We start from the raw sequence: 6,000 nt of genomic DNA, 5'->3' as shown, positions 1-6,000 counted from the left end.
GATTAACAAGCTCACAACACATCACAATTGTCTTGGAAGATTGTTGAGAAATGTTTCCCCTTTGTTAATAGGCAAAATAGTGTACAACCTTTGGTGTTGAAATTGATGATGATTCTGTCAGTCAGTAATACTCAGTATACATTTTCACATAATTATGCGTGGAACCATGTATTGGTGTAGAATGTGTTGAATGACCCAGATGCTAAATGAACACTACTGTAGGTAAAACATATAGTCTGGGCAGCATTCCTTTTCGGGTTTATGATCCGGTCACAAGCGGATGATATCGTTACGTCATTGTAGTCATTGTTTTGTAGTCATCAGTCCGGAACCAGGACATCCTTTCCCTCAAACCGGAAGAATACCTTCATTCCCAATAAAAGCGTGACTCGCCCTATGCCACATCAAGTCTTTTATTGGGAAGGTAGTATTATTCTTCTGGTTTGAGGGAAAGGATTGTTTTAGAGGGTTCCGGCCTAATGACTACAAAACAATAACTACAACATGACGTAACGATATCATCCGCTCCCGACCGGATCAAATGGCAATTTAGTAACACAGACCAGGCTTTCCTCCGAGGTGGAAAGCCTGGTGACGCGAGGTTAGGTAAAACATAGAACCGTGCATTTGTTTTATCCCCAAGTTAAACTTTTAGAAGCAATATTGTCTAATAGTATTCTTTGCCTAGATAGATGATTATTGGGAAAAGAACATAAAGTCTGCCCTTCTGGCAGAATGGTACTGGGTCAAAATACAACATCAAGCTAGCACACCAAATGTCATTGAATTGTTCCTTATCTTTGGGTTTGTTATACAATACCCAATATAAATGTTTCCTTTTTTCTTATACATAATGCGGTTTCAATAGCCTGCAGGAGGAATTATTATTTTCCTACCTTGGCAACAGTCCTTCTGAGACCTTATAATGAAATGGATTTGACACAAGGAGCACATTGGGAAATGAGCTGAGTTTACAATCTCACTCTATGAAAAGCTTTCCTCTGTATCCAAGGTCAAATGGCTGACCCACTGCCAAGCACTTTTATATTGCCCTATTGTTTGTCTTTTATGATTTGGAGATGAACATAAAGTGGAAACTAGAAGGGGAAAAAGTAAGAAATCCTGGGGAGAGTACCAATATGAATAAAGACAAAGATGGGCTACAAAGGATTGCCACTTTTTTATTTTAAATAACTAGCACACTACATTTAAACGGAACAGTGCATCAACTCTGGTGGGGGTTGATAAAGCGAGAGGTCAATAGATAACAGTGCAAGAAGGTAGCAAAGTTGTTTTGCTTAACATTGTGCACAGGTTCAAAGTATGTTTTGACCCGTCTGATGTGGATCTATTGATTTGTGACTGGTGTCAAAAATAGGTTCTCTTTTTATTTTGTACTTCGTTTTTGCTTTAATATTGTATTGTATATCCGTTCAGTGACTTATTCTGATCTTTCCTTATATATAAATACCTACCGCTGTCGATTGGATATATAATCCTGTATGTGTGTAAGGACTTCCGTTTCCGCCAGACTAAGTACTGTATGACGTCAGCGTCATTAACTGACAGCTGTCAGGCGTGGGAGCGGAAGAGGTGGAGTTCTCTATTATGAACATGACTTTTGCCAGTATAAAGAGGTACGCAGAGGAGGAGGGTGTATGTGTTGCTGCTCTGTGAGTGTGTCAAGGGTGACAGGAGGACCGAGAGAGAGAGTGAGACGGAATATCGGTTGGCACACCACGGTATACGAGTCGAGAGAGAAGGAAGACTCGTGTGTGACCAATCTGTTGACGACGGAGAGAATCGAGTGGGCTGACTTACAGTAACTGTGGTACGAGCCAGTGGCCAGGAGCGGTGTTTCAGAGTACGGATACCAAGCAACCTCGGCGGGCGGTTTAGGCTGCCCGTTGTGTGTGAGTATTGTTCCATCCCGCACTTCTGTCGATTCCACAATCCCATTAAGGCTGCTAGCTGTACTTATCTGTGGAACGGAGAAACTGGCTTTTGCCTTGTGTGATTTCAGATCCATGATGTATTCAAGTGGACGTATTGTTCTGATTCAACGTATCCGATGCTGGACTGACTGGAGGCTCTCTCTACTCACAAACAGAACTGTCTAACCTAACGCACCTAACACGTTAGTGTATATTGCATTTTAGGATTTATACCCAAATTTTAGGATTTATGGCATTTTAGCACTTTAAACAGTGTTAACGATAAATAGTATTCTGTTGCCAAAGTAGGCCCTACTGTGTGACTGATTCGGCCCTGGTCACAGATTTTGCCAGCAAGTTATGTACAAGTGGACAGCAAGTGATCTGAGGAAATCAGGAGATAATATCAGTCACATTAAACGCTAAGAATGACTCAGCGGGTAGCAGGGAAAAATAAACAAGCAGAAATGAATGAGTAAAAAACAAAGGTTCATACCGGTAAGATTGTTTTCATCAAGAAGATATGGAAGAGATACTATCTGACAAGGTATAAAAGGATTTCAATGGATGACTCAGGAGCCAAGCTGTTTCCCGGGGGAAGGTAAACAAGAACAGACACAAAGGAAAACAGAATTCATATGTCACAGGAGCTTGTTGTGTGAAATGAATGCACAGCTTTACAGGGTGTATATGTACTGTAGCAACGCCTGAGGGCAAGAAGCGACCTCAACCTTGGTTTGAGGTGAGATAGTTGCTGGCCAATGTTGATGACATCAGGGATCTCCATACAGTATATGGGCTTAATATTGATGACATCATGTGACTGCATTTCATCAGCTGTTACACAGCAGACAGTGTGTTCAGGCAGTTATAAGAATTAACACAAAAAATATCTATACACCGAATGAAAGCCCTGAAAGAATGAGCATAGGGACTGAGGGTATTCTGTCCTCACACTTGCGTGTCTGTGCAGGGCTAGACAGATAGTGTACAACTCCAATAATAAGGACGTTTCTTGGAAAGAGTCATTTTTACTGTAGATTTTTGTAAAACTGTAAAATAAACACACAAATACAAGGATTTCAGAAACACACTCAAATGAAAACATGAGATACAAACAAATGAGCTACTACACTAATAACAGTTTAAGCTACAACAAATATTCTCTCAACTCAAACATTTTCTTTAACAGTTTTGCATTCAGTTTTACTTACAGACATATCTACACCAAAACACAAACGTTGGAGAGCTGTGGAGAACACTCTGCAGCATGCTTGCTTCTCATATGCCATGAGGGAATGAACTAAATTGCTTCAATTTCCCCTGACAAACCTAAACTGGACTATACCATCACCTGGAACATACCATTCACACAAGAGGAAGAAATAACACAAACCAACCACAAGGTGGTGCATAGAGTCTAAACTAAAGAGGTCAGGTTCCAGAACAGAGGGAACATATTGGGGCTATGTTACTACTGTTTTGTTTATTTTTTATGATTATGATGATGATCATGACGGATCGGGTAGACGCCAGGCGGGCAAATGAAACGATGCAAAGACGATGCATTATTTATCCATCTATGTACGTGTTTCACTGTCACTGTGTATCGTTCCAACTCGGCTAGCCGAGTTCGCCGAGGGACGGTGGTGTTGCTGTCCACCTCCAGTTCCATACCACCGCGTATTTGCATTGTTCCATCTGACCGTTGATCATCATCATCAAAAAATAACCGTCCACTGCCCCTCGCCGAGTTTGCCGAGGGACGATACAATCCGTGATAGTTTTCTTGTCTGTTCGAGTATGCAGTAAGGAAAGGAGACCGACTTTAGATCTGTGTCCATCATGGAGCCGGAACATGTCGGAATATTTTCCGACAGACACTACCACAACACACAAGACGCCAAGAGAGGGGATGAGGGAGAAACAGGAGGAGACAAGCCGATCTAATGTTATGCAGTGTGATTCTGTTCACTGGAGTTGTATTACGCTTGCATGGACGTCGCCATTACGCTTACAGAGACTATTCTATACAATGCGCCCCTACCGTCCTGTTTTCAGGAAGGGAGGGGGAGAGACAAGTGACCGGAGTGTTGTGGGATGAATCGGGGCTGCTTGACCTATTGTCTGGGTGTGTACAAAGGCGATTGAAAGTAATCAATAAAAAACATGTGCTAAACGGAGATCTACGTGTCTCGCATCGGACCGTTGGGATTCGAACCACGTAGAAAACCAGTTCTCGCATTCGGAGCATTAAAGGACATGGTTGTTATGATGACATGGTGGTGTCGTTGTGTAATCATGTCATTATAGCCGAGTCCAAAATGTCACTTTAATGACCATGCTAGCCCCTCTAACGTATAGCTTGTGAAATGACAATATATGGCAGCCAAGTCTATGGACTTTTTAATGCTAGAGCACTTTAACAAACATTACCAGGCGCCCCTCACTTCACACAAGTGTGATTTGTTTCCTACATTTTGTTTTAAATTATTATTATTACTTGCGCAATCAGAGCGTGCCTTTAATCCACATCTTTATTACGTCATCATTGAGAGCTAGTTATACCAGTTATACCCTGACGTCATATGCTGCTACGATACATACGCATCAAACTGGGCATACGCAAAGTAACCACAGTATACCGATAATCAACTTACATATAAATATACTAAACCTAATAATTCAATATTTCAAACGTTCTTTCACAGAGAAGCTGAGATTTGACAGTTTGTAGCGGTCGACGGTACTTGCGCGCTCTGCTTGCGCACTAGTAGGCCATAATGGCCTACTTGTGTGCAACAAGCAAGTAGGCACTCGACAGAGTGCAGTTCTAGTTTCCAAATATATTTTCAAAACACATTTAAAAAAAAGCTAAATGTTTAATTAAAAATGAATAAATATATATATTTTATATATATATAAATATATATATATATATATATATATATATATATATTATTTCATGAAGAAATAATAGAAAAATCTAAGAAATTCCATATGTTTTTTACCTTAAGATGATTATACTGTATTAATTGATCACTGGAATACGCAAAAATCACACGGAAATGTATTTATTTTATCTGTTGATGTGGAAAATGAGACCAGAACGGAGTTTGACCCCACCTACCTTCTTAAAGCCCGAGCGCTATATATATATATATATATATATATATATATATATATATATATATATATATATATTGCCACTAATAATGGTTCACATACACATTTTATATCAACAGAATTCAGTAAAATAAAACAACTACTACAAAATATCAGATCTGCAAGCTTGCAACTTGGGGCTAAGCGACGCATTGGGTCTTGAGCTTTGGGAATACTGTACAGTGGTACTGTACAGTATGTACAGTACCACTACTGTACCAAGCATGAAATGTAGCGTTGGCGTTATACTGCATAAGTAAATAAAGGCTTCAGATTTGGAGTAGGCCTACTCTGATGATGCAGGCCACAGGCTAAAACATGTGCACTCTTGTCAACCCCTCATGAAAACTATTTATAAAGCCTCATCCCTCATGGCTACCCTCCTGCTGTGATCTTGGGAATGTTTGGACTGTGTGAGTATCCGCTGTTTCAGATACATTGAGCTCAGCAATATTTTAAACTTTTCATGTGAACTTCTGATCTGGTATATTTTGCCCAGTGTTGGGGAGTATTAAGCTACATGTAGCTGAGCTACGTAGCTTAGCTACATTTTGCTGTAGCTTGTGGTATTTTAGCTACATTCATATTTGTGTACCTCGTCAAGTAGCTCAGCTACTTTTTGGGTCATTTTTTGTAGCTTAGCTACTCAAGTTACAAGCTACAATTGTGGGTCTCCCAGAGGGGAGGAGGGGTCTCCCAGAGGGGAGCAGGGGTCTCCCAGAGGGGAGGAGGGGTCTCCCAGAGGGGAGCAGGGTGGGGGGGTCTCCCAGAGGGGAGGAGGGGTCTCCCAGAGGGGAGCAGGGTGGGGGGGGTCTCCCAGGGGGGAGCAGGGTGGGAGGGGTCTCCCAGAGGGGAGCAGGGTGGGAGGAGGGGTCTCCCAGATGGGAGTAGGGTGGGAGGA

Source organism: Protomyctophum bolini, assembly GCF_963924005.1.
Source record: "Protomyctophum bolini genome assembly, chromosome: 4".
Lineage (NCBI taxonomy): Eukaryota > Metazoa > Chordata > Actinopteri > Myctophiformes > Myctophidae > Protomyctophum > Protomyctophum bolini.
Note: the sequence above shows the minus strand (reverse complement) of the source record.